The sequence below is a fragment of the Anser anser genome (assembly GCF_964211835.1).
Source record: "Anser anser genome assembly, chromosome: 1".
Classification (NCBI taxonomy): domain Eukaryota; kingdom Metazoa; phylum Chordata; class Aves; order Anseriformes; family Anatidae; genus Anser; species Anser anser.
In genome coordinates this window covers 8,184,724-8,211,815 of record NC_139720.1, presented here as the reverse complement: position 1 = coordinate 8,211,815, position 27,092 = coordinate 8,184,724, and the positions used below count along the sequence as shown (strand labels likewise).

Genomic DNA, 27,092 nt, shown 5'->3' with positions numbered 1-27,092 from the left:
ACATAGTAACATGTCTAGGAAACATAGTCTGGAAAGATCTTGAAAATGATTGACTAATGAGAGATGACACTTGTTCATATAGAGAGGTGTTCAGAATAGTAAAAAGCCAGACTAACAGCTACAAGATACAAAAGAAGCTTACAATATTGACTGGCTGTACAATAAAATTGCAGATGAAAGTCATTGTCAGCGAAGGTAAAACAGTGCAGATGAGGAAAAAGTAACTCCAGCTATGCATATGATACAATGGACTCTAACTATTATTGCTTAGGATAGTTCTCTGAAAATGCCAGCTCAGCTGACAAAACGACAAAGAAGATGTTAGGAATTATTAGGAAGGAATGGGAAAGAGAGAAGAAGGAAGGAAGGAAGGAAGGAAGGAAGGAAGGAAGGAAGGAAGGAAGGAAGGAAGGAAGGAAGGAAGGAAGGAAGGAAGGAAGGAAGGAAGGAAGGAAGGAAGGAAGGAAGGAAGGAAGGAAGGAAGGAAGGAAGGAAGGAAGGAAGGAAGGAAGGAAGGAAGGAAGGAAGGAAGGAAGGAAGGAAGGAAGGAGGAAAAAGAAAGGAAGAGGTGTTTCTTCTCCAATTCTTCTTCTACAGAGCCAGCTCTGTCAGGCCACTCTAACAGGAAGTCTGAGCAAAGCCCACCGTCTCTAGCATCTATCTGGAGGTGATTTCACCTTCCCTTATTATATGGGAAGCACGGAGGAAAGACCCATAGGTATATGTCCTTATGAAGTTTGAAAATAACATATCTTTGGAAAAGAGTTTGTAAAAGGCCAGTGAAAGAAAGAGCCACCAACCTCCTCCCCAGCCACCCTTACCTCAGGAATGAAGTAGAAGTGAACGGGGGAAAAAAAGTTCAAAAAAACACTTGAATGTTTTGCTGGAGATTGTATTATTACTTCTATAATTGAGGGTATGAACAGTACACAGAATACAAGGCAGTCACAGAACAACGCAGAGAAATCAAACTGGTGACAAAGTCCTATTTCTTCAGGGTGCTGAATGTGTCGGGATTCTTTGCAAAAGAAAGAAGACTATTAAACCAATTAAAGAGTGTATCAACTTGCATATGCACAAGGGAGATGGATTAAGTTTCCACTATCAATGTTAATTTTCATATTTGCTAAATTTGGATTGCTTTACAACCTTAAGTTATTCTCCTAACCACATTTACTGGTGTGCAATTTAAATAGAAGTAGATGAAGAAAAACATACAGCTCCCTCAATTTGCCTGTATTTCCTCTCTTTTTTAAATCCAAGAGGACAACAGAGTTCTGACTTTTTGTCAGGGAAAAAAAAAAAATGTGTTCAAAAAAAAGTTTTAAAACAACCCAAATGCTATTTTACTCATTACCTGCTCTATTATATTTTTGTGCTAGCAGCAGTTTTCCAAGTACAGGTACACCTTCCTTGTCGGAAAGTGTTTTGTCTTTGTTAATGGATAGTCAAGGTCCTTAGCCTCTGATTTTTACTTTTTTTTTTTTCCCAGTCTCATTTCCAGGAACTTCAGTCCTTTTATTTTAGCTTTCTAACTATGGACTCGCTGTTCCTTTCAGGAGTGCTAGTAAAATTAAATGGTTGAGAAAAAGAAAAAAAGAAAAAAACAAAAGAAAGAAAAATAAAAGAAAAATAAATGCTATCAACAGATATCCCAGCCAAGATAAAATCCAAAATGTCTTTCAATAGACAAACACAATAAACTTCCTGTTTATAAATTTAGCCATTCATTTTTAACTAGTGGCAAAGAAGAATCTCAGCAGGACATTTAGACAGTAGTATATCCAGATGGATTCTCAGTGTGAAGGGTGTCTGAAATACACTCACCAACATAATAAAATCAAGGTTTTCAGGCTTGCAAAACAGTGGCACAGGGGCTGTGAGTAAATTTATTTTGCAGGAAGCCCATCTCTTGAGCTAATGGGAAAATGTAGATCTTTTGCCTTGCTCTGTATGTGGTAGGTCAGAGATATGATAGGATTATAAAGGAAATGGATCTGTGTGCCACAGTCCCTGACAGCACTGTGCTACATTTCTTGGCCCGTGCCCTAATTCAGAGTCACAAGCAATCCCTTCTACCAGCCAGTCGATGCTTTAAGTGGCTCACAGCTTGACAGCGTCGCATAACCCCCTAGGGGCAAAGCAAACTTGTCAATAATTCCTAAGCACCTTAAACAAAATATGTAAATGCAGTAATTCCTACAGAGAAGGGAGATGGGGGAAGGGAGAATGCTTCCAAAGACTGGAGATGCTGTTAGGGGATTTTGGGGTGGGGAGGAAGCAATAGTTTGAAGAAGCCAGATTGCTAACCGCTCAAATACTAATAAAGAAAACAATAATGCAGAGGAATGTAAAGGAGATTTATGTCAAAAGCAAAATGTGTAAGGTGGTTCTGGTATCTGGTACCCTGTTACTCATGTGGTAGGAAAACATATCAGGCAGGATTTTGTAGAATGGGATCGTCTGTCTGCATTAATTTAAAGAATATAATAGAGACTAGAACATGCTACTGGGCCATGTCCTGTCCCGCTATGAGGAAGACCTCTGCTCCTTCTGGGAAAGGCTAGCATCCTCTCAAAAGTCAAATATTGCCTCCTATACCACAGAGATAAGGGAAGACTGAGGGAGGATGGTGGAACTTGGCTCCAGAGCAATGGACATCAGAGGTGGTTTGAAGCATGCTGCACATACCAGGCATACACCAGGCAGAGCCTGAGTTGTGCTCACCCCTGCACCTGTACAAACTTCTGTAGGATTTTGGCTTGGGAATGGCTGGGGTGTAAAAGTAGGATGTGTGCACTAGCATGGACCTGAACGTCCTCGCTGGCAGCAGATAAATGAGGACAACTGTCTAAAGTGTAGGAGGGAAGAAGGTAAGAAAGGCAGAGAAAGACTCTTTGAAAGAGACGGGAAATTTGGCTGGAGAAAAGGAAGCTGAGGAGAGGGATAGGTAGAGGCATTGATGGTCCTAGGATTTAGAGGAAAAAGGGATGATGCTGTTGCATTTACACAGACAATATGGAGCACAGCTTTCTGCCATGTGCAGGTTTTTGCTGGATTGAGCCTTGTAGTCAGAGCTTCCTTTTGGCTGAAAAAGGCTCATGCTGCCCAAGAAGTGCCTGAGTATGTCATTGCTTATTCTTAAGGCATGTTGGTGTCAGGCCAATACCCCAGAAAATAACAGGAAATAACAATGTCACATTAGCATGTCACATGCTAATCAGCTGCAAGAGGATAAGTGTTGTTGGTAGGAAAGTACATGGGTGCTTTTAGCAGCATGCGTATTAACCTAAAATCCCTTCAAAACCACTTAACAATAAGAAAAGAAGATATTACATTTTGATGGCAAGCTTCATGATGAAGTTCATCCACCACCAGTGCAGTTAAATGAGAAGAAAGTGCATGTGTGTCCCAGGAAAAAAACTCACTAGATTGTCACTTCTTGGCACAGTGCATAACTGTCCATGGTGATCCATGAGGCCCTTAGGAACGACAGGGTGACCCTGCACACTTTTCATAACTGTGGATCTCCCCTTGGAATTACTAATTACAGTTACATGTTCCTCTGAAAGCCTTGTGCTGTTGGGCTGTTCCTCTGCATTATGTCAGTGTCACCTACAATTGGCAGGGAGGGATGAGCCAGACAGTGTGGGGCTTTGAAGATCTCCACATCAGCCACCACAAGCTTGCTGCCCATGAATCTCCAGAGATGGAGACTGCCTTGGCCACAGTGTTGTGAAGATCCATTTGGATCCCTTGTGGCTACCCAGAAATGGAAGAATAACTCGCCTCTTTCACCAAACCGGTGTTTTGCACCCTGGGATTGGCAGACTCTCAGGAGAACGCCGTATCTTTTCTAGCTGATGTGTGACCCCAAGCCACTGAGATATGTCAGGCTTCATCTTGTAGAGATGACCACCACTGTCAGCTCAGGTTAACTGGCCACAGGATGGGATTATGCCCAGTCACACACAAAGGAAGCAGCTGCAGAGCTGTTGGAAATCAAGTAGCAGGGGGGAATTTGCCAGAACAACTCATTGATCCATGGCCCTATTCCCTGTCCATTTCTGTAAGGTCCCCAGAAAAGGAGGAAAGATCATAGATCTCATGAATTATTCAGGCAGGATGGGTCCAATCCATAGATCACTCACTGACTGTACATGCACACTTGCAATTTTCCTAAAGCATTGCTTTAGGCTTTAATCTGCAAATAACTTGAGCGTGTCTCAAAACAGCTGTTTATAGCAAGTTAGGGAACCCTACAAAGTGCTCTTCTGGAACAGTATCTTGCCATCAAATGTAAAATTGGAAAGTTCCCAGGTGTACAATCTTGAAACTCCTGCTGAAATTCCATTTAAGAAAGATACGCACCTGTTTAATTGTGGTGGTAGGCCTGTTAATTAATTACATTCAAGAGTTTTATAAAAACAAACACTTCTGCTCATCAAACCTTCCTGTGAGCTCAGTATAATATGATGTGGTAACTCACTTTGAAAGGAATCTATCTTTTAAATTGCTAGAGCTATTATATCACTAAGAGGTAATTCACAAAAGCAAAATATCTCTATTTCAGAAACTTTTAATTCTGTTTTTACTTTATTCTGTCTGAAAGAAAATAAATAAATAAGTAGCATATTAAGACTCCTTCTCTGGATCCAGGTCAAAGACACTGAGGGCTGTTAATTATTTTCTCAGAGCTGTCCCTGGACAGACCTTACGCTGTCTGATTGCTGTGTCTGACCGTGGGTATATCTGCATTCAAGTGTATCGTAAGGTGCACAATTTAGCTTCAAGTGAGCAATTTGCCTAGTAACACCCAAGCACAGCTTATTAGAGCTCTGGATTGCCTTGCGTCGTACCGCTGTGTGTACTCATCTCAGTAACTGACTGTCTGAAAATACATGCTTAGTGTGGGACTGCATCTTCACAGCACCTTTTGCACATAGCAGGTGCCGTCCCCAGAAAGAACAGCAGCACAGATATTTTCCCTACAAAACATAAAGGTGGTTCTGCCCGTCATACACAGGAATAAGATCACCAGAATCTGTTTTGGGGATGACTGGTATAGATGCTCTGATGGATGAAAAGTGACCCCACTGTGCCAGGAGAACCAGCAGAGGAAGAGCACTGGCAGAAAGTAGAACTGAAACCCACGTGTCTTCACCTGCAGCTTGGCCAGCTGGGTGGGTTTACTCCCCTGCTTCTCAGTAGCCATAAATCAGATGGAAATGCAAGGGGTAGCAGCATTAGGGACTGTTACGAGACATTGCATAGCAGCAAGTATGGAAAAAGAATAAGCCATCTGTGCCAAGGATGCTTCTCGAAGCACAGACATGAGTGACCAGGTTGCCTTGCCCCTACAAAAGTTGCCTGCTGAAAATTTTACAGTATCTCTGAGCCAAATTCCACTTGGTGCCTATGGTGACCAATTTCATACACAGTGGGTTTTATATCCTATCCAACCAAAAAGTTACTTTCCTACTCACTTCGAGCCCTGACTACTGTGTACAAGACAATGCAGAATCAGATCCTCCTTTCCACTAGACTTTCCTGGCAATCAGCCTGCAAGAGTGTGAAAAAAAAAAAAAAAAAGAAAAAAAAAAGTATTGCAGAATTGTTTGTCACACTGTGCTGTGATTTAAAGGACAGGAGACTGATTTCCTACTTATTCCAGCTTGCCCTGATGTTACTGCAATGTCTTATGTACTTTTAATCCAATTTACAGTAGAGTAACCCTGAGAGGAACTGGACTACTTCATTTTGCTTCCAGCTTAACTTTGAAGTCCTTAATGAAACAGTTTAACATGCACATCTTAGCAAATGTCCTTGGCTTCCAAGAAAAATACTCTTATAAAATTAGCCAAGCAGCTGAAACGTAATGGGAAGATCACAAAAGTAAAGAGATGTTAAATAACTTAACACAAAAGATTAAAAACAAGAGATAGATTTTGTTGTTTTATTTCATCTTTCTTTGAATTGGCTTAATTTCTTACTGGAACTGGGGCTGCTGGAACAATAGTGGCCCCACGTGAGTTGCTGGATTGCAGCTCCTGACTGCAGTGCCTCTTTCTTTGTCTTACCTGAGCGCTCACAGTGAGCAAGTGGGGAGCTGGGCTGGGGGCAAGCCTGAGGGTGGGGGAAGCACTCCAGGAGAACTGGATGGTTTTTTTTCTCCCCGCTGAACATTCAGAGGTGAGAAATGCACCGTGTCCCGACAGAAGCTGTAACGGAGAGGGAGGTAGTGGGATTTTACAGACACCATCTCCATGCCACACTCTACCAGCAGGAAGCAGCTGCTCACCGTCCCCCCTAGCAGAGAATGAGCAGTGCAGCCACATCTCATTCCAGCGGTGAGTGCCCCATGCAGCAAGTCAATCCATCCACCCTCCCTGATGTTGCACTCACCTCGTGGTGTTTAATTCTCTCTTTAGGACCACGACCTCCTGTTAACATTTTGGGTGGTGTAACCCTTTGGTTTTCAAACTTATATACCACAAAACGTAGGTTTTTTTGTTTTGTTTTGCTTTCGCATCCAGCTTTGCTGCACTCTGGAGTGCTCTTTCCCCAGGAACAATTTCTCTTTTGTCTTCCCTTATGGGAGCATTAGAAACAGAGAGAGAATATAGAGAGACAACATAGAGAATATAGATAATGCAAGTAGAATATGTAGGATATGTGTTTGCTTATCTATCTATAAACAGATATGTTTGTATATTTGGATCTGTATGCATACAAATTATTCTTTTTTCTAGGAGGTGTAGAACAGAAGCAAAGCTGGAAGAGGGGAGGCAGAGGACGGCGACACAGCACCCTGAGCTGCCTCGGCTCTCGCTTCTGCTCGCGGTCCCCTGCCCGCTCCCGGCTTTTTGAGGATGCGCCAAGGCGCAGTGCTGGGGCGCAGCATCCTCGGAGGGGCGGCACCCCCCGGCCACGTCCAATCAGGCGGCTGAGGGAAGGATGCTCGGGGCAGGGATGCAGGGTTGCCAGGCGACAGCAGCGTCCCCGTGTCTTTTCTCCCCCCCTCCTTTACCTCCTCCGTGTAGTCGTCGTCCCCCCCCCCCCCCCCCCCCCGGGACCCCACTGCTCTTCTGCCCGTGCCGTTAAACAGCCCCGCAGCATGGGGACGGCGGCGGGTCCCCTTCCAAGGGCTCCCTGCCACAGCCCCGCTCCCGGCCGTGCCAGGAGCAATAGGCAGCTCCCAAGTTAGACGTAGGAACGCAGTGAATGAATAAATGGTAGGGATAAGCCTCAGGCAGCCCCTCCGCAGAGCTACCGCACGCCCCGAGTGCCGGGAGAGGCAGCCTGCGAACGCCAGCCGGCTCTCCCTCCTTGTCTTTGCAACTCTAGGTCGCCTCCTAATTTAAAGCTTTGCGCCAATCCCCTTTGCCCGGGAAGGAGAGGAGATCTAGAAAGATGCCAGGCTGCGAAAGAGGACCCCAATTAGCAGCGCTGGTACCGGGCGCTGCCTGGCCAAGGAGAGGCAAAGTTGCTCGGAGGAACGGGAAGCGGGTGCTCCAGAGGAGAGGGGAAGGGAAGGGGACGATTACTTGGTGATCGTAGTGTCTCCCTCCCGTTGTCCCTCTCTCCTCCTCCTCCCTCCCAGCCTTACCCCCGACCGCTTAAGAGGCCTTGATGAGTTTCCATCGGGATCTGATCCAAAGTGGGGGGGAGAGACCGTGACTGTTCCCAGAGGAAGCAGCTCACGCAAGTTTGGGGGGTGAGACTCCCCGGTGGATGTTTAACGAGCACATCAGGAGGCCCGCGATGCCCGAGAGCAGCTGGAGACCCTCGCCGGGACCCACCTTCACGGCACGGTAAGGAGCTGGGCACTGCTAGCCCACGTCCTGGTCCCTGCATCCCACATCCCGATCCCTGCATCCCACATCTCGGATCTCTGCATCCCAGTCCTCACATCCATCCCTGCATCCCAGTCCTCACAACCCTCACCTTGCATCCCGGGTCCCTGCATCCCGGGTCCCTGCAACCCGCACCCTGCATCCTGCTCTCCCGAGGAGATGCAGCCTCTGCCCGGAGGACTGCAGGCTGTGCAGCCACGGGGAAAAAAAAAAAAAAAAGTTTAGAGCGGCGTTTTGCAAAGAGGTTTGCTGATGGGAGCCAGGGGCCAGGAGAGGATGGTTCTGGGGGGCTCAGGCTGTCACTCCTGTGGTGGGGAGGTAGGGTGCAGGGAGACCCCGGTGCTTCACAGCTGGATGGGGGGAGGTGGGCATAAAGGGGCTGGCTTGCCCTGGGCAAAGCAGCTGTGTCCAGATGTTGCCCAGAGGTACCTGCTCCCATAGAGGCAGGCTTTGGGGGTGAAGGGAGGAGATCTTAAGCATGCTGTCCTCTCCCGTTCCTTAAGCTGGACTGGAAAGTGCCGAGCCAGCAGCTGGGAGAGCTGTGCTGGGTACCCAGCTTATCTCCCTGGATCTGCTGCTGGGAGAGAGGTGGGGAACCTTAAAGAAAGTGGAAGGGCTTTGCTCCTGCAGAGGTGTCTCCCAGCGACCCAGCTCACCCCAGGGTCCTAAAATTGGAAGGCTTCAAAAAGAAAGGAGAAAATTGCAGGGATCATAGAGCTAATGTAAATTCTCCTTCATATGTGCTTGTATATCTATCTGTCCATGTGAGTATGCATCTAGCTGTATAGGTATATGTGGGTGCTTCTAGAGTTGTTTGTGCTTATGTATGCACCTTGCCTATGTTCCCATGTCTCTGGATGTATGTTTGTGTATACCTATGCTTGTGTGCGCTTAGGTGCATATCGGTGTATATGTGTATAGATTCATAGAAATGTGTGTTTATTCCTAGGTGATATTTATCTGTGTGTAGTCCTGTAGGTGTGTGGCTACATATATTTCACCTATGTGTGTATGTCAGGCTCACATTTCTACAGAGATACACATGTGGGTGTGAGAAAGTGTATCTCCACTCTAGCATGTAGGTAGGGTTTTGGGGAATGGAGGATATTTGGGAGACTTTTTCCCCCTATGTTATTTCAGTGCTTCCATGCTTAATGCATACATCCCTGTATTTCAGCAATCTTGATTAAAAAAGATAAAAACATAAGCAATTATAGAAAATCTAGTCATCTTACTGATACTGCATTGAACTATTGAACTGAGCTAAGGATTTGTTGCTAGTTTGTGAGTTCTTTGGCTTTTTCTTGGTTTATGTCACCTGCTGAAAATGTTTTTTTGAGCATTTTTTAAATAATTAATTCAAGTTTTAAAAAAATCTATATTGGAAGACTGTGAAACAGAGCAGCCTGGGACACCGACTGGTACCTATTTCATCTTGCATAAGTATATGCCTCAGGTTGATTAAATATGCATGAAAACAATTTGAAAAGCACACAACCCACCTGATTAACTGCATATTTTAGGAGACCTTTTTTCGTTTTCTCCAAATACACCTAGATCATCATGACATCTTCTGCTGTTGTTTATGTTGATAAATGCAAGTAATACGAGAGAATGTAACTTCCTCAGTTACACTGGGAAAAAATGCACTTTAAGCCAGCTTTATTCACACTTAGGGTAAGGGAACGATTGTACTTCTGTAATGTTTCTGTTCACTCTTCGGGTGAAATCATTAACAATCCTTGCAAATCCTTCTTAATAAATGGCTTACTTAAGGAACAATGCAAGTTAATTTGTCCTCTGTTAGAATAATTCATACTCTAATTTCTGTAGCTCTTTTGCTTGTTGCTTTCTTTTGAGAATGACACCGTGCAACGTTGCTCTCTCTATTTCTAGAGTCTTGCATTATGTATATAATATGAAAAGTGCTTTAACATTGAAAATCCACCAGTTGTTTTACTGTTCTGTAAATTAAACAAAATTGCATTGTTATCAAGTACACTGAAACGAGAATTTCATCCCAGAGCTAAGACACTTCTGTAATTGCAATTGATCTTTGTCTGGGTGACTTGTGCTGGTGACCTACTTATAAGCTTCTATGAATAAAGTTAGGCAAATGTTGACACCTCATCTAAGAGTAGGATTCTAATTTTATCATTGAAGGAGTGAATGTAAAGCAAGATGCAGGGGTAAAATATCTTTCTGTATTCACTTGATGTTTTTATACTTAACTGAAAAGTAAGGAAGAAATTTAGTTAATCAGACTGGAAAGACAAAAGAAAAGAAATGCACTAGAAATAGTGGCATAATCCAATTCAGCGATTACTTAAGTAGAGCTGAATATGGAAATGAAAAAGGTGTAAGAAAGCATGCCAGCATTTAAATGAAGAGCTCTACAGATGTTTCGTGCAAATGCACTTCTGTCACAGAAGTGTCCCACAGAAAGTAAATTATCCTGAGCTTCACAGAGTCCCATGTAGAATACTGTAAGACCTGAGTGACCCGGTCCTCACTTATGCTGGGGTCAATCTGCATTTTTTCCTTTGAATCTGGTGGGCTAAATTCCCTAATAGGTGTACAGCCTGGTTTAGCAGTGTGATTTCAGAATCAAGCCTAAAGCTTTCATGGGGCACAAGATCCTCCCTAAGAGGATGCTGAACTTGCCACTAGCATCCTGCAGAAAGGACTTCACTCTGTTCAGTTTCAGAAAGCTCTTTCCCAAGCCCTGTAAAATGTTTGTCAGGATTTCTGCCGCTCATTTCTTACAACTTGTACTGTAGTTATTGATCAATTAGTATGAATTTTTCAAGTTGGTAAAATTGTAGGCATACTATCACTCTTAGAATGCCACTGAACAACACAGAGACGTTTGACACGCTCCAGGATCAGAGAGCATTATAGTTGGTGTGTGAATAAGTGTAACTACAATCAGCTACATAAGCTCTCGTGAAGAAGATCATGCAATATTGAACAGCTTTTCTTTCTGCTTGCTGATATAAAACTGACAGTTGGTCTTAAGCAATCTAGAACTTAGTCTAGGTTAGAGATGATTATCTTCTCACTCTCCACTTTAGTGCAAAGAATAAGTTTGTACTTTTAACCCCTGCATTTGCAATGCAGCCAGAGACAAGGGTGAGCAGAAGGGTGATGCCACCCTGTCCCTGCACCCTGCACTGGATGTCCAGAGCCTGACGGTGGTGAAGATATGCTCCAAAGATGGAAGGAAAGGAGCGTAGTATTCAGCTGATGTCATCTTCCTACATCTCTGACTGTCACTGTCTCTGACTATGAACATTCAGCCAACTTTCACTGTGATAATCTAGCCCTAAACTGGAAGAAAAATCTGGCACATATTTCGTTTTATGAAAATACAAATTGGCTTGAAAATCATGAGTTTAATCTCAGTAGTAGGAGTAAAATGACAAAAAAAAAAAAATAGGAATTTCTCCTGAGTATAATGATGCCTGGAAACAGCCTCAGTGCAATTGTCAGATATTTCCACTGAGACAGAAATACAGTTCTTTGTTAGATGTGTTTTAACTGTTACGGATTAGTGCAATTTGTTCTTTTTTTTCCAAGTAAACCCAGAATCCAGTGGGTGACCTAAATGAATTTTCTGGCTTATCTATTGTCCAACAAGGTTCTCCAGTGTTTTGTTTCAGGGATGTTCATTTTTAACAACATACTCCAAGGAATATACTACCTAGCTGTGTTTCTAAAGCAATGCAGCAGATTTTCATATGGGGGTAAATCGCAATGAACCTATTAAAGTCAAAGAGAAGAGAATTTACTAGAGCTTTACCAAATTATACAAAAATAAAGGCTGTAGAACTATATTGCTTTCATCTCATATTGGCCCTCTCAAATACAAGATGATGTAGCTGGAACCATTATCATGCTATTGTTCATAGCTCTGCTGAGATTATGGGAGTGTTTAGGTAGTTAGTGATTGTATTGCTTTTGTAAGAACTTACGGGCTCCTTGCGTAAATCAATAGGTTGTATCAAAAACCTATGTAGCAGTGTGGCAGCTTTTCCAAACCTTCTAAGACCCAACTTATCTACATGCATGGTTTTAACCCCAATTACAGAGGCAGCCTTCCCTCAGAGCACTTTACATCTAGCATGTGACTTGACCTTGATGGTACTGATGACCTTGACCTTGAAAGTCATTTTCAAAGGAATCCAAAGGAATACAGGGTGATGACCATGTACATAAACTATATTAAATATGCATCGAGGACAGAGTGTACAGAGAGAATGGATTATAAACACTTCAAAAATGAAATGGGAACTTGGGGAAGACTTTTGGTGGATGCTCTTAGACTCTGAAATGCTTCATTAGAAAGGTGAATAGAGAACAGTCATGAAGACCAAAAATATGTTTCAGGAAAATGGAAAGAGCTGTAGGAGACAAAATGGGAAAAAATAAAGAGAATAAAATAGCTTGATAGGAAAGGAAAGAAAGAGCAGTAAAGACACTCAGATGACTATTCAAGCTGAGAGAAAAGTAAATGGACTGGTAAGTCAGTTGTGGGCTGAGGAGATGTAAAAGCAGATGAAGGCGACAAAGAAGAAACTGACATTGATGAGATCAGAAATTACCCTGTGGTCCAAATAGCAGGACTAAAATATTGCATGTGTTGTGGAACCAATAACTGCAAAATTTTGTAAGCAAAAAGATTGCATTCAGGCATATTGACTAAAGTAGGGAACAGCATTGGAGATGGTACGGCAAGCTAGTAGAGAAAATGTAAAACTGATTTATTTTTTTTTCCACAGTAATTTGAAGTCATAAGAGAGAAAGAAGATAAAGAAGCTAGGTGGAGAGGAGAAAGGTAAAAGATTTTTAAAGTCCATGATAACCAAGAAGTCTTACAAGGTATCAACATACAGTGACCATAGGTGAAATCACATCAACAAATCAGGATACCCTTGAGAGGACGGAGGGGAAACACGTAGTCTTGTACAAGTTCTGGGTAAAATCCAGAGACAGTGCAATAAAAACAAAGGAAGTAAAAGCAGGTTGATGGGTCACTTAGGAAGTCAAGGAAAAAGTAGTCAGGGTCCAGAGAAAAACAAAGCAAGCACACCTGTGGGAGAATGAAGTCAAAAGCTCTTTGGGTGACCACAAAGTCAGTAAATTCATGGATCAGAACTGTGTTAGGAGAATTAGTGTGTTAAAGTTAAGGTATCCATGAGAAGAAAGATGAAGGGCATTTGGACTTGATAATATTTGCAGGTCTGTTCTCAATGAACTATTATATTCTAATGAATAGAATAGAATAAAAATGAATAGTTAGCTTAGGCTACCTCCTTAAGCAATCTATGGAGTGTAGTATGGGACACCATTTGAAAAGGGCTTGGAAACCTTACAACCCCCTATTTCAACATCTAAATCAATTGCTAAATTGGCAGAAGTAAATTGCTACTAGAAGTTGCTTACAATAGTTACATCGTCACTGGCTGGGAGATAAGATTGTTTTAAGTCTGTTCCTAAATATTGTTTAATCGGTGGAGGGTGAAAAGATACAATATTCTGATATTTTTTTACCCACCTGTGGCTTTTGTCAGGAGTAATTCAAGTGTAGCTCCCTGCTCCACCAATACCTAACTAACAGTAAGTGTGAGTAGATGCGGGAGCTGTTGGGGAACCCCCAATCTTCTGCTGTGGGAAGAAAGGGCACTGTGAGCCAGGTACACTCCTCTTCTCTGGTGAGGAATACAACCCTATGTAAAGCTAGTGTATGCCCTGAGAGGCTCCTAGATCATCACTGACCTTGCTGTCCTTGACTAATTTGCGTAGGGTACACACAGCAGCTCCTGATCATTTCAATATTCAACTCACAGTGCTGGGATGGTTGCCATCTCTTTTATGTAACAGAGTTGTGGTTAGGGCTCCTTACACCCCGTACTGGCTCCTGCTTGTATGGGCCACATCTACCTGATGGGAAACTTGCAGTGGAACTTGAATGAACATTCCTACCTGTATGTTTTATAAGGCAGTTATGGCTGAGCTCTTTCCTGATCTGATACTTCCTGCCTAGCAATTTCTATGTAATTTTTTTATTATTATGCATTTATATTGTTATTATTAATTTTATTCATGGTGGTTGCATCAACCAGTGAAGAAATTATTAGGAAAGCATGAGAAGAAATTGCTCTGATAGCGTATGAAAATGTCACATATACATAACTGTGAGTTAAATATATAGTGAAGCTTAGCCGAAATTGGTTGTCCTGCTGTTAGGATCACACACCCAAAGAGATCTGACTTAAAGAAAAAAAAAAGAAAAGTAATTTCTGGGGATGTTTCCAGAACTCAGACTTTTTTTTTTCTTCTCGCTGCTTCTACATATTTTTTTGAGAAGAGAGGACAGATAAACAGACAAAATGATGGAAGCAGAGAAAAAAAAAAAAGATATTGTGCAGTAAAACATAGAGAGTTCAGTTCTGAGGTGTTAGCATAGTTTGGTTGCTTGGATCTGCTTACATGGTTAAAGAATGCCAAAAACTATCTTTACCTGTAAGAGTATAGAAAAATTTGATATTTTATACAAAAACATAATTGATTCTGCTATGATGAGGCAGTTTTTTAAAAAATAAACAACACAACAAAAAAACCTACTTCTTTATAACTTTTGGTGAGATTTTGTTTTTATTTGAGTAATTAGTGCTAGCAGCTAGGAAAATAGCCATAGACTTTCTGGCTTTTTGTCATAGACTTTCAATTGCATTTTTACTAGCGTTCAGTCAGTCAAAAAGACATTTTCACTGTATTTCAACTGACACCAAATTTGTTACATTGTAAAAGATTTCAGATGTTTCAGTACACAACAGATGAAAACTTTTACCTGCTAACAGATGCTTTTTGCCAGTGTTCTAAACTTCTCCTTTTTAAAAGTAAAAAGGAAAAACAAAAACAAAACAAAACCAACAAACAACAGCAACAAAAAACCACCCTCTGATATCAGTGTAATAATACTGGAATAAAATTTAGCAAAGTGGTGTGAAAATAATATGCTGATGATTTGTACAGCACATTGTTTGCATAGACAGTAATGATGGGCTGGTTTTCCTCATTTTGAAATACTTGTCAAAAAATACTACCAGAAAATGACATTTTACTGGAAAATTTACAAAGTTTTATAGGAATCCTTTTATCATATTTTTCTAAATACTGTAAGAAAACCCTTGTCAAATCTACCCTTTGACTGTTTTCAGTGTATGCCTCCAAGCTCTCTTTTAATTGTGTTTGCTCACTTTCTTCCTTGCAGCCATCAGGGGTTTTAGAAGAGCCCTGACAATGACAATGATAAACAATAAGAACAACAGACAATGCATTTTCTAAAAAAGGCGCAAGCCTATCCTACATGGGACTGCTGCACTAGCCTGAGTTATCTGGCTACTCTCTTTGCTTTCAAAAGTTGAGAAAAGGGCAGTGGTTGCCTGTATGGGAATGGTATGTCAGCACAAAAGTCTGCTTCAGTCACTTCTTTATCTTACCATTATTACAGGGTACATTTACCTTGAAGAAGAGCATTTTCTTTCTACCCCAAAAATAAGCTGTCTGCCTTAAGGTCTGCATGGCAGGACAAAAGTGACTGCTGTTCTAGCAAAAGCAACATGCAGTCCGTGCCCTTTTTCATCCGTTTGCTTGTCAATGCGGCTGTCAATAAAGATCTATTTACATACGGCTAATCCCACAGTTGACTCATTAAGATGATTTTATGAGTGAAAAGGGATGATGATCTAATGGGATAGCTCCTGGAATACAAATAAAGCAAGATAACTTTCAGGGAATAATAATTTTTCTTACTGAAGTGGACTTTAAATCTCCAAGAAGAGAACAGCCCTGCTTTAAACAACCTTTTCTTTTTCACTCAGAAGTGATCTCAGATTAATTGTGCAGTTTAGCTGAACTTTGCTTTCCTTGGTATCCTAGGAGAAAAGCTCTGACAGACTGGGAATTTTAACTTGTTTGTAATGTAAACTCAGTATACTGGTGGTGCTTTTTAACACTCCAGAAACAGTTTGGAGGAAAAAGAAATAAATAAAAAAGCTTTGATCCTCTAAGCAAACAAAGTGGAGAGAAGGATGTTAAAAGAACCATCATTTGTGAAAGGCAGAGAAGGAAAATGTGGGAAAAGTGTCTTTATTTCAGCAGATTCAGAGACTATTTGAAAGGTTATTTGAAATATCAGGCACTTCACCAGCATTAGAGCCCTCTGATGAATAGGGAAATTTGATTTCTTTTCATTGTTTTATCAGCATTTTCAAGATTTCTGAAAACTATGAATTTATCAATGGTATCAGTCAACCTGACCAAGATTTTTCCCAGAAGCAGATACCCAGGATAAAGCTCAGGGGTGAAGATTTAATGACTTGGGTATCGAGCTCAGATAAACACATTCCTAGTGGCATTATTCATTAGGATGAAAGGAAGCAGAATCTAGTCTGGAAGTAACGCCACCTCCTGGGAACTAGGGAACGACTTGAAGCACAGATTTCTTGACCAAAGGGTGAAATGTGATTTGTGGCATCCAGACATAGCACTGGGAAGTGGTGTGACCCAGTAATGCCTTACGTGTGGGACACATTTCTGCTCCTTAAAATGTCACTGATCTTGGTATTTCGGGCAGTAGGTAAAGAGGTAGAGACAAGACTCCACAAACTCCTTTCAACCTGCCTATTTCACATTCATCAGTTTTAAGGAAGGAACAGACAAATAGCTCCTTTTAGACTGAGATACCTTAAATCAATGTCCAGGGAGCGGCTGCAAAGAGTAATGGAGTTTCTTAGTCCCTACGATTTCCTGGCAAGGGCACAAGGTCCCAATTAGAATCCACCCTGAACTGGTGCAGTATCCATTACAGTAGAAATGGATAGAAAAAAGTCTTTTTGATGTAAGCTTCTTCATTTTCAAAGACTTGTACATAATGTTCCATTTTCCTGAACAGAGGAAAATTTTACATTTATAGTTCCCCAGATGATGACATTGGTAGGGACTTCACCTAATACATCTCACCCTCCAAAGACAGCATAAACTAACTCTATGTCTTTCCCAACTGGTATTTGTTGAACCTTTCCCTTCAAATCTACAGCAAGAGAGATTTCACAGCCTTCTGCAATAGCACATGCCAGTGCTTCACTGTCGTTATGATCAGAAAGTCTCTAAAATTTAACTAAATCCCACTTTTTGCAACTGAGTCTGACACTCTTGTCCTGTCTGCCATGGAAATTGGAAGCAGTTTAGTGCTTTCCCTTCCACGCCAGCTTTTTACACAGCAAAGTGTTTGGGGCTTGGCTTTTAAAATTTCATTTATACAATGTTCCCCTCTCAGTCTTGCCTCTTGACTCAATGAAATAACTGCTTTTTTTTTTTTTAGTTTTGTACTTTTTTTAAGAATCTTGTTATTCTTGTTTTTCTTTGGACCTTTTCCAGTTGCCCATTTGGATCCATACCCAAAAGATGAGTATATCTGATGAATGACTTGACTTTACTTGTCACAGACAGAACCTTCCTCAAAGAAATCCTCTGTGCCATTTCTTTGTTCTGTGCTCCAAGCCTTACTCCAGCCCACGTTTAGTCCAAAGAGCTCTCCAAATCTCTCAGGTTATAGTGATATTTTTGTTCTGTCATCTTCCAATTTGCTACATTTTTTCTTGACTGCTTCTGGTCATCTCTAGTTGACAGGCACATGTAACTCCAACCAAGCAATTTCCAGCCCTCACAACTACATTTACATTTCAGAAGAAAACTTAGACAGTTTGAACCACCTGGTCCTTTATCTTTGCCATAGGTATCTATATGGGCGATGGCTTCTTTTGGTGCAATCATTACTAAGCAGAGGGATGCTTAACTACTGCATTGTCTAGCACTAATGGTGTTTAGCATGCTTAGCATGAAGTGACAATCATGATCACTATCTGCATCTATGAGCTGATTGTCCACAAGTCAGAGACTAGATCCTCGGGAGCCTGAAACCTCCAGGTTTCATGGTCATCAGGGACTTTGTACTGCAGAAACCCAAGGAGAGGTTTAATGATTATACAGGGATGTCTTTGCAGACATTTGTACCAGAGAAGCCGCCAAGCCAGCTCCAAGCATCAGAAATACCAATGAATGCTGAGCTGAATAATGGATACAAATATGGGATCAGTGTTTGTTTGGGTATTCCAACTGTAGACCCATGAAAAGGCAGAAGATGCTCATGCTTTCAGGATCATGACTATGGAGCAATGCATCACAAAGTCTCGCATGAGAAGTTCGACTTTGCTCCTGGCAAACCCACACAGAGATCATCTACATTAAGCCTGATGAGTGTGGCATTAGGCAAGAATCCAGAACCTCATGCCCCCTAGGCACACTTTCTGCCTCTTTTGTTTAATTTCTTTTCCGTTTTTAAGACTCAAACTTTACCCTGGCCAACCTAGAACATATCCCAAAACAGTCAGGACACAAAAAACATCACAGATGGAACTCCCACAGGTATTTGCCCCAAAGGCTCCTTAGAGAACCCTTTGCAGCTGTTAGGTTCACGTATATGAGAGTAGCTATTACTACCACCAAAAAATAAAAATAAAAATAAATAAAAATTAGAAATAATAACAACAACAACAAACTCAGAGAGGGGAAAAAAAAAAGGAAGAAAAAGGGCGTTAAAAAAAATAAGCATTCACTCAAGTATCTGTAGCAATTCATGGAGCAACTTAACATTACAACAAAAATGTCCCCTCTAGCCTTCAAACCAATAAACATGATGTTTTAATATACCTTAGTAAATTAAAACACATTCACTCCATCTCATTAGTTCCTGGCTGTTAGTTTCCAAACCTTGAGTTCCCATTGAACAGGTAAGCAGCTGCTCTGAATGTCTAACTGGTGTGACTGTATCAGAGTGAAGCCACATTTATGCACAAGAGTAGTCCTTTTCCTCCACCCTCTGTCTAATCTAGCCATGCTTGGCATGCTAAATAAACACTGCATGGGTGCACTGAGCGAAGGGGAAAGTTGCTGTCCTTGTAAGAGAGAACTTAGTACAGTCTGGGATACAAAGACACAGAGAGGTACATTCAGACAACCAGTACGATGCAACTTGATGCTCCTTCCCTCCACTGAAAATACTTCAGAGTTTAGCAATCCTGAAGATTTGTTTGATATGTTGTCTTTTGAACTTAGATCATTTTAATGAAGAACCTAAGATTCACTGTCTGATCATGGTCAGCAGAACCTCGCATCGTAATGCCATTGATTGATGGTCAAGCGTGTTCCTGAGGCCTTACGAAATAGCTTCCGTGTGAAAAGTCATTCATATTTAATCAATAGTAGCCATCTCATCCTATTTTGGAGTTCTGCAAGTTTTTTTTGCAGCACATTTTTAAAGCTCCAAGTAAAAGGTGCTCTAGCATGTCCCATTTTTGTCCATTCCCATTTATAATGTGGTTTCCATGCCAATGATTACAGTGTAATACTAATACCAGTAGTTTCAAAAACAAAAGCACATTTGAAATCATCCATGTTTATCTTTAGAGAGTAAAAGCTGCAAAAATAAATGGATCGAGGAGGATTAAATACTAGGCTAATTGTTCATTAGACAACCTAAGACCGATTAAATGTGTTAATCCATTTAATATTTTTTTTCTATTTGTTTCCATTATTATCCCTGCCAAAATTCTTTTGCATGTATTAATTCACCTACATTTACTTATTAACAAAGGAATTTGCTTGAAATGCAGGTCTTGAATCCTATAGTCCTTTCTCAAGCAAAACTTCCATGACAGCAGTAGCAGAAGGAATTCAAGATGTGACTGGAACTCTCTGTACTGATCTTTTCCTAAAATAAAATTTAAACTCTTTCAATAAGATTAACGTGAATGCATTCTCCATCTGTATTGATTCCATCTACTCTCAATGTTTAATTAAAATCCTTCTGCAAAATTATGCATAGTTCTATGTATTGTCCTATGAAAGTGCTCCTGATTGCCCCTGACCCAAAAGAATTGTTCTAAAATTCATTGCTGAGAGCTGGTTACTATTTTGTATTATTTTTACATTATTTTGATGTGTAATTGGCCATTTGCCAGATACGTGGAACTATTGGTACCTAACTTGATTATCATGTCTTCCAAGTTCAAGAAAAGAATGTTGGTGTGTTTTGTTTTCAGATCAGCTACACTTCAGGATTGCCAGAGTCAAATTCACAAAATAAATTCTGAAGAAAGGTAGACTCATCCTAAAATTACTCACGTAGGTAATACCACAAATAGGGGAAGATGAACAACAGGTCAGGTACCAGTTCAGTAGAAATAGATATAAAGCATATCAGATGCAGAGCATGACTCTATACCATATCATATTGTTGTGGAAAAGACAATTTTCCTACTGGTATGAATAAACAGGAATATTGTCTGAAAGATTTGGAATGTAAACATTATTCTTTACTCATGAATATTAGGGATACATTTGGAATATGGTGCCCATTCTTGAGCATTTTGTGTCAAGAAGAAATATAAAGAACAGAGACAGAGTCCAGAGAATGGCAAGAAAAAGAGTTAGAGGTGTGGAAAAATGGACTTATCATCTGTAAGTCACAGGCTGCTGTTGTCACACAGAAGACTAGGCCTCAGGAAAAGCTTTTAATGGTAAGGAGAGTGAAGTAACAGAATAAATTGATGGGATGTCTAGGGAGTTCCTATCTCCAAAGGTGCTTAAAAACAAGTTAACCAAGACATGAGTTAGATAAGATTTAAGTAAAGTTGGTCCCTGTTTGGGTAGTAGAAAAGAAAGATCAGAAAGATCCTTCTTCTATAGGTGACCTGAACATCATCCAGGATTCCTGCTCCAGGATCTTACACAAGAACAATCCATATGGCAAACATCTATCTCCCTAACAAGCAAGCAAGCAAGCAAGGCTGTTCTGCTGGAGAGAAGCAAGCTCTGTCATGAAGAGGCAGAGCATGCATGTATGCATACAACACATGCCTGGTCTGCTTAATTTGCACACAAACTCATTATGAGTGTTTATTCAGCCCCTGCTCTCCTCTAGAAGCAGCAGCATTCTGCATTATCTTCAGTATAGATGACAATCTAGTTTGTTATGTAAAGGCCATTAGCTATCCCTAAGTCTTACTATAAGAACTGTGCAGAAGTGTACGTGTCTACAAAATCCAACATTAAATGAACTCTAATATTAGGAGAACAGACAAACAAGAAATAAAGGAACAACGCAACCTGCACTCTCAACTTTAAAGTCTAGCTTGCATAAGGTTTGATACTCTCATGTGTAGGCAATACACTATATAAGATCCTAAAGTAATGCATGTTATTGCAATATTTGCATAAGGAAATGAATGCAGTAAATCTATTGACGTCGTCAATGCAGAACTACTGTAACTCTAATGCTTTCTGCACTGCAGTGATGATTATGAAACTAGTAGGTATTTTATATTATTAACTCAAGGCAGCATCTTGTAATAAATACTCATAAAACATACTGGCAAATGCATGAACTGCAAAAACATAAGTAAGGAATTTTGATACGTTCTCTATCATGAATAAATTGTTAATACTGCTACCCAGTAATTATTTAATCAAAAGTATACTTAAGGAAATCCTGAAATTACTGAGAGATTTTAGTTGTTAGAAATAAGGGCCCTATCTTCATGTTAATTATTGAAGCAGGGTTAGAGTATATTTTAATAAAAGTATGAGACAGTACTGAAATTCAAATAACTCCTTGGAGGTTTTATGGTTCATACAAAATGCAAAGGAAATCAGAAAGAGGAGATTTTTCAAAATTAAAAAATCTTTCTTATAGAGAGATATAGAATTATATGTCTTCTTCTGAAAAGACATTATGTTTTGTCGTCAGTTTGTAAAATATGCATTATTCATATCATTGATAGAAAAGATATTTAGCCTAAATTACACTCTTTCTTTCCTACCCTGGAATTTTTCTTCTATTCAAAGTCTACTGTATCTTTCATTAGTTAAGTCCCCTCTGCATTGACCCTGGAGAATACTGAGATATTCATGAGATATTCTTTTTATTCATCCTAAATCAGGTGAACAATCAAAAAAAAAATGATTTGTTATGCAGTATAAATAGTTCACGAACATATAAAAATTTAATTCAGGATTCAGCGGGTCAAATCCTAGACTGTGATAAATTAGCAACAAAGTCAATGCAGCTGCTCCACGTTACACCAACTGGCAATGCTGTTCAATTTGTCAGGTGTACTGCATTTCAATCATTTAATAGCTTCAAGAGATCAATAAGATCTGCAGTTTCAAGTTTTCAAATGTCAGCCTACTTGCTTTCCATACGCTTACACAAGCAGTAGGGAGGAATTAGCAGCAAAATCCTTGCATTACAATAAAGTGTTACCTTCATACATGCTCACAAGCCTGTTTAATTGGGACTGGATACTGCACTCTGACTCTTGACCTTGGTCATCACCAGTGGGAAGCTGCTGAGGAGTTGATAGCGTGAGAACATGAGTCACCAACATGTTATCCCAATCCCACAAGTGGTGTAAATCAATATAACTGCACTATTATAGATCCAAGGATAGAGACAGCTTGTAAATATGGGAAATATGGGGGTTGTGCAACAGAAATAAGGTTGGAAGAGACAACAGAAAATCATTCCATCTATCTCCTGCACCAAAGTAGAGTAGTGTATTATTTCTGGCAGAAGATTGATGAATATTTTCTGGAAAATTTCTGGTGGAGAAGACTCTACAACTTGTCCAGGCAAAATGTCCTAGTGTCACGTTATGTTTATGATCAGAAAGTTTTCCATAACATCTACCCATAACATTTATTTTTACAGTTAAAGTTAATTGCTTCTTAGTTAATGACTGCAGTCAAAGTTCTCCTTTCATCCCTATTAATTTCTCACCTCCTGAACTTGATGCAGCTTTGTTACAATCTCTTCTGGTCACATATGCGATGAAACTGAAACTGATGATATTATCTGGAAAACTGAGAGTTTCAGGCAGTTTTCTGAAACTGGACAACTTCTCATTTTGAATTTCCAGTCAGCTGAATCAGCCACTAAGCCATGAAACACTCATTGTCACTGGATCCTGAAAAGACTCAAAATAATGCTTATGCAAAAACAGAGTCCTAAGTGTGGTGTGGTTTTTTTTTTGTTTTTGTTTGTTTTTTGTTTGCTTGTTTTTTTCTCACCAATTGCAGGGATATTCTGTTATGTCTTTTAGTATAAGAAATAAAAATCGGAGACCAAGACACATTTTAGACCACTTGTGCAATTAGTGCAGTGTGTTATAAGAATAAGCGTTCCAAAAGAAAGCACTTGATTCTCTGTTTTTTCTTTCTTTGTTTGTTTATTGGCACAATCATAGGTAGCTTAGTCCTTTCTGAAAGAGAGAAAAGAATTTGGTGGCTGTAGAACCAAATAATCTTGTGTGCTCCTTCATGAGATGATGAACTTTAGCCTGTGTGCTAAGTGCTTTTTAGATGGTACTGAATTCTAGATGCGTGATGGTTCCAACTAATGATTAGCATGATTCATTGTTTTCTCTTATGCTCATTAAGGAAAATATTTAGATTTTATTAGAGTAAAGGACTCAATGTTTGTTGAAAGAAATAATAGTACTTGAAAAGAAAATTGAAAGGTAGTAAAAAGCTATTGCTGGTGAAAAGGGGGTGATAAAAAAGGTCTTGAGAATGACAGAAACATCTATTTTTCTCTGATAATCTTTTCTCTATGAATGGACTTTTCTGCTATGATCAATATAAGAAGAAGAAATGTAGTTAAATCCCTCAGATTGACTCAGATGATTTAACAGTCACTGTGCTTCCTAAATTGATTATTGAAAAGAAAAGCAATCAGCTCACATCCTTTCTTGAGTATACAGTTACTGGTAACACTTCATCCTCCTTGTTCATCGTTCTTCACTAAGGCTTGGCCTTGGTCCTCGAATAACCTCTTCTAGGTGGCCATGCTTGAGCTGGGGTTGGACCAGATGACCTCCAGAGGTCCCTTCCAACCTCAACCATTCTGTGATCCTGTAATACTTGGAGGCAGCTTCAGCTAAACCTCAGACTGGTGGGCATCTTTTCCTTAAGAGCTCTACAGTACTTTTCTGGCCCATGTTCGGCCTCCATTTGGTATCTGTGTCATTTTCTTCCTGCTGAGAGGAAGGGAATGACCTTTGCCTGCTTGATGGACATGGATATGTGCAGATTTTTCCACAGCTATGGTACCATTGCTGGTTGATAGGGCCAGCAATGCTTTAGGGCCTGAAACTCTTCCTCTGTTTAATCCTCTTATTTCATTGCAGAATCTAAGCACACAGCTTACTGACATCCTTCAGATGTTTTCAAAGCACTTGCCTATCACAAATTTTGTAGTAGCTTCCAGTCTATGGACAGATTGCTTACCCAGTTCTTTTCAGTCTCCACCATCTTCAGGAGCTGGTCCTCTCTAGTTCCTAGCACCCATGTCAACTTTCAGAGTGACATCCAGAAAAGAATACCTGAAACTACAAAACAGGCTTATTTTCTCAGCTCAGATACATTCCTCTGGAGTAAAACTACACTGTGCTGGGGGATATTTAGGCCTGTAGAGAGTACAATATGATCTGGATCTGTGCCTGGCACATAGGCAGTTGTCTCCTTGTTCTTGCCCACAAGCTTCCCGCTGTCTGTAGTGCTGGGAACCTTGTGCCCTGAGCCCTTGGGGTCATGTATGACTCCAGCCCAGGCAAGTGTGTGGAGAGTGACTGTAAAGGCTCAGCTGATTGCACAACTATGCTAATTATTTTGCCTTTAGGTCTGAACTTCACGTCATTCAGTGTTCCTATGAATTCCTAACAGTTAAACAAATAGTTGCATTTCGTCTCAGATACTTCAGACCTACATCACATTAAAAGTTTTTCTAAGAAGTCAAGTGGTCCTTTCCACTTCAAAACAGATACATGTATTTATTTTTAATCCTTATGCTTATGATTAATACCAACAATGAAGGTAATATTTCATTTGCTTCACAAACCACATAAAGACCAGAATTGCCTTAGTTCTACTCAGATATCTGGAAGAAGAAGCAGTCTCTTTCCACTGCCTCCTCTTTCATCAGGTTTTCAACTTTGTGAGGAAAAAAAAAAAAATTTATCTTTTTTTGTCTATAAACTGACTGTAAAGGGACATTTGAATAAGCAGATCAGATATAGGTACATATAACGTGGCTGTGTGACTAAAAGAATCCCACCTAAATGTCTGTTGCAGGATTCTTGCAGACCAGCCTCAGTTTTATCCATGTTTCTTGCATGACTGAAACTTTGGTCAGAGCCTGCTCTGTAACTGACCTTGTACAAATCGCCACATCAGCGAGAGAGGAAAACTTGGTGCTGCTGTTTTTTCTCTGGTCTTTGCTAGTTTGTCCTCCCTCATTTATTTCCACAGAAGACAGCTCTGCATCTCTTTCAAAAGGCAAATCTCTCTGCAATGCAAGATCCTCCGTAGGAGGAAGGCAAAGTGTGTCTGATACCCTAAGAAATTGTTTTTAGTATTTGGCGATGTTTATCCTGCAAAAGGAATTATCTCTCCCAGAATTCAGAGTTTGCCTTTCCACTGAGACTGAACTTTTACCACATGTGTAAGCATCAGATTAATTAAGGTGTGGTGGTTTGGCCCAGCTGGACAGCTGTACTCCACAACTGGTCTCTCACTCCCCCTCCTAAAAAGGAAAGGGGGTGAAAATACGATGAAAAAAAAAAAAAAAAAGCGGGGGGGGCTCACAAGTTGAGATAAAGACAGGGAGATCACTCAACAATTATTGTCATAGGTAAAACAGACTCAGTATAGGTAGATTAAATTAATTTAATTAATTTATTGCCTACTACTAACAGATTAGAGCACTGAGAAACTAAAAGCAAACTAAAAACACCTACCCCCATCCACCCTCTTCTGTGTCCTCCCTCCAAGTGGCACAGGGGAATGGGGGCTGTGATCAGTCCCTGATGCTTCGTCACTGATGCTCCCTTCATGGTCACTCTGCCCCTGCTCCCCGTGGGGTCCCTCCCACGGGATGCCGTCCTGCCCAAACTGAGCCTGCGGGGGCTGCCCACAGGCAGCAGCTCTTCAAGAACTGCTCCCACACGGCTCTGTACCACAGGGTCCATCCCCCATGAGCAAACTGCTCCAGCACGGGTCCCCCACGGGCGGCAGCTCTCCCCAGACCCCTGCTCCTGCGTGGGCTCCTCTCCACGGGCTGCAGCTCCGGCCCGGGGCCTGCTCCTGCAGGGGCTCTCCATGGGCTGCAGCCTCCTCCAGGCCACATCCACCTGCTCCACCGGGGGCTCCTCCACGGGCTGCAGCGTGGAGATCTGCTCCGTGTGGGACCCATGGGCTGCAGGGGGACAGCCTGCTCCACCGGGGGCCTCTCCACAGGCCGCAGGGGAACTGCTGCTGTGTCCCTGGAGCACCTCCTGCCCTCCCTCTGCACTGACCTTGGGGGCTGCAGGGCTGGTTCTCACTCCTCTCTCACAGCTGCTGTTGTGCAGCAATTTTTTTCACTTTCTTAAATCTTTTTTTCCGAAAGGCACAGCCAGTGTTGTTCCCTGGCTCAGTTCTGGCCAGCTGCAGGTCCCTTTTGGAGCTTGTCTGGAGCTGGCTCTGGTCTGACATGGGGCAGCTGCTGGATTCTTCTCACCGAGGTCACCCCTGCAGCCCCCCATTACCAAAACTTGCCACATAAACCCAAAACATAAGGTCATGGGGATTTTCTACCATCTGAAACTTCTAAATAGATATGGTATGTTTCTTAAAACATCATGAAAAGGATGTTACTAAAAGGATCACTCTATATGTCCATTGTTACACCTGTGCTTCCCTAAGTGTACACTGATGACCTCTGTCAGAGTCTGAATACTATCAGACATGGGCTTCATGGACGTTTGCTTTAACTTAGTCCAACGGTTCGTAAATTCTTAGTGATAAACTGTTAGATTTGGAGTGGGAATTAATCCAGATAAGTCTTTTTGCTTGACTTATGCAAGCAATCAAGCTGTAAGGTCATTATGGCCTGTACGCCTTTAAAATCAGTAGGTCTCTGAATTACATATTCATAATCTTCAGGAATGACAAATTAAAACTGTGTTGAAGTGAGGAAAAAAAATATTAGAAAACCTGGCAAGTATTCAAGCCTAGGCACACTGTTCGTCTTCATCTTGTTAATTTGAAAGATTATCATTTCAAAATTTTCTG

At 41.1% G+C, this 27,092-nt stretch overlaps 1 protein-coding gene and 1 long non-coding RNA gene across 6 annotated transcripts in view; one reads left to right on the top strand and one right to left on the bottom strand.

The window, feature by feature from the left end:
* The window catches only part of LOC310891113, a 34,804-nt gene extending 22,177 nt beyond the window's left edge, over nt 1-12,627 (bottom strand). The window contains exon 1 of the long non-coding RNA XR_014577429.1: nt 7,948-12,627. This is a non-coding gene — a long non-coding RNA (uncharacterized lncRNA). The remainder of the gene's footprint in view (nt 1-7,947) is intronic.
* The window catches only part of GRM3 (glutamate metabotropic receptor 3), a 106,314-nt gene continuing 86,293 nt past the window's right edge, over nt 7,072-27,092 (top strand). For 3 of the 5 annotated variants that reach the window (XM_083819367.1, XM_083819366.1, XM_083819365.1), the window contains exons 1-2: nt 7,085-7,814; nt 12,638-12,693. The gene's annotated coding sequence lies outside the window, so the exon portion shown is untranslated. Of the gene's footprint in view, nt 7,815-12,637; nt 12,694-27,092 lie in introns of all 5 variants that reach the window. The other 2 variants (XM_083819369.1, XM_083819368.1) reach the window with 2 other exon arrangements.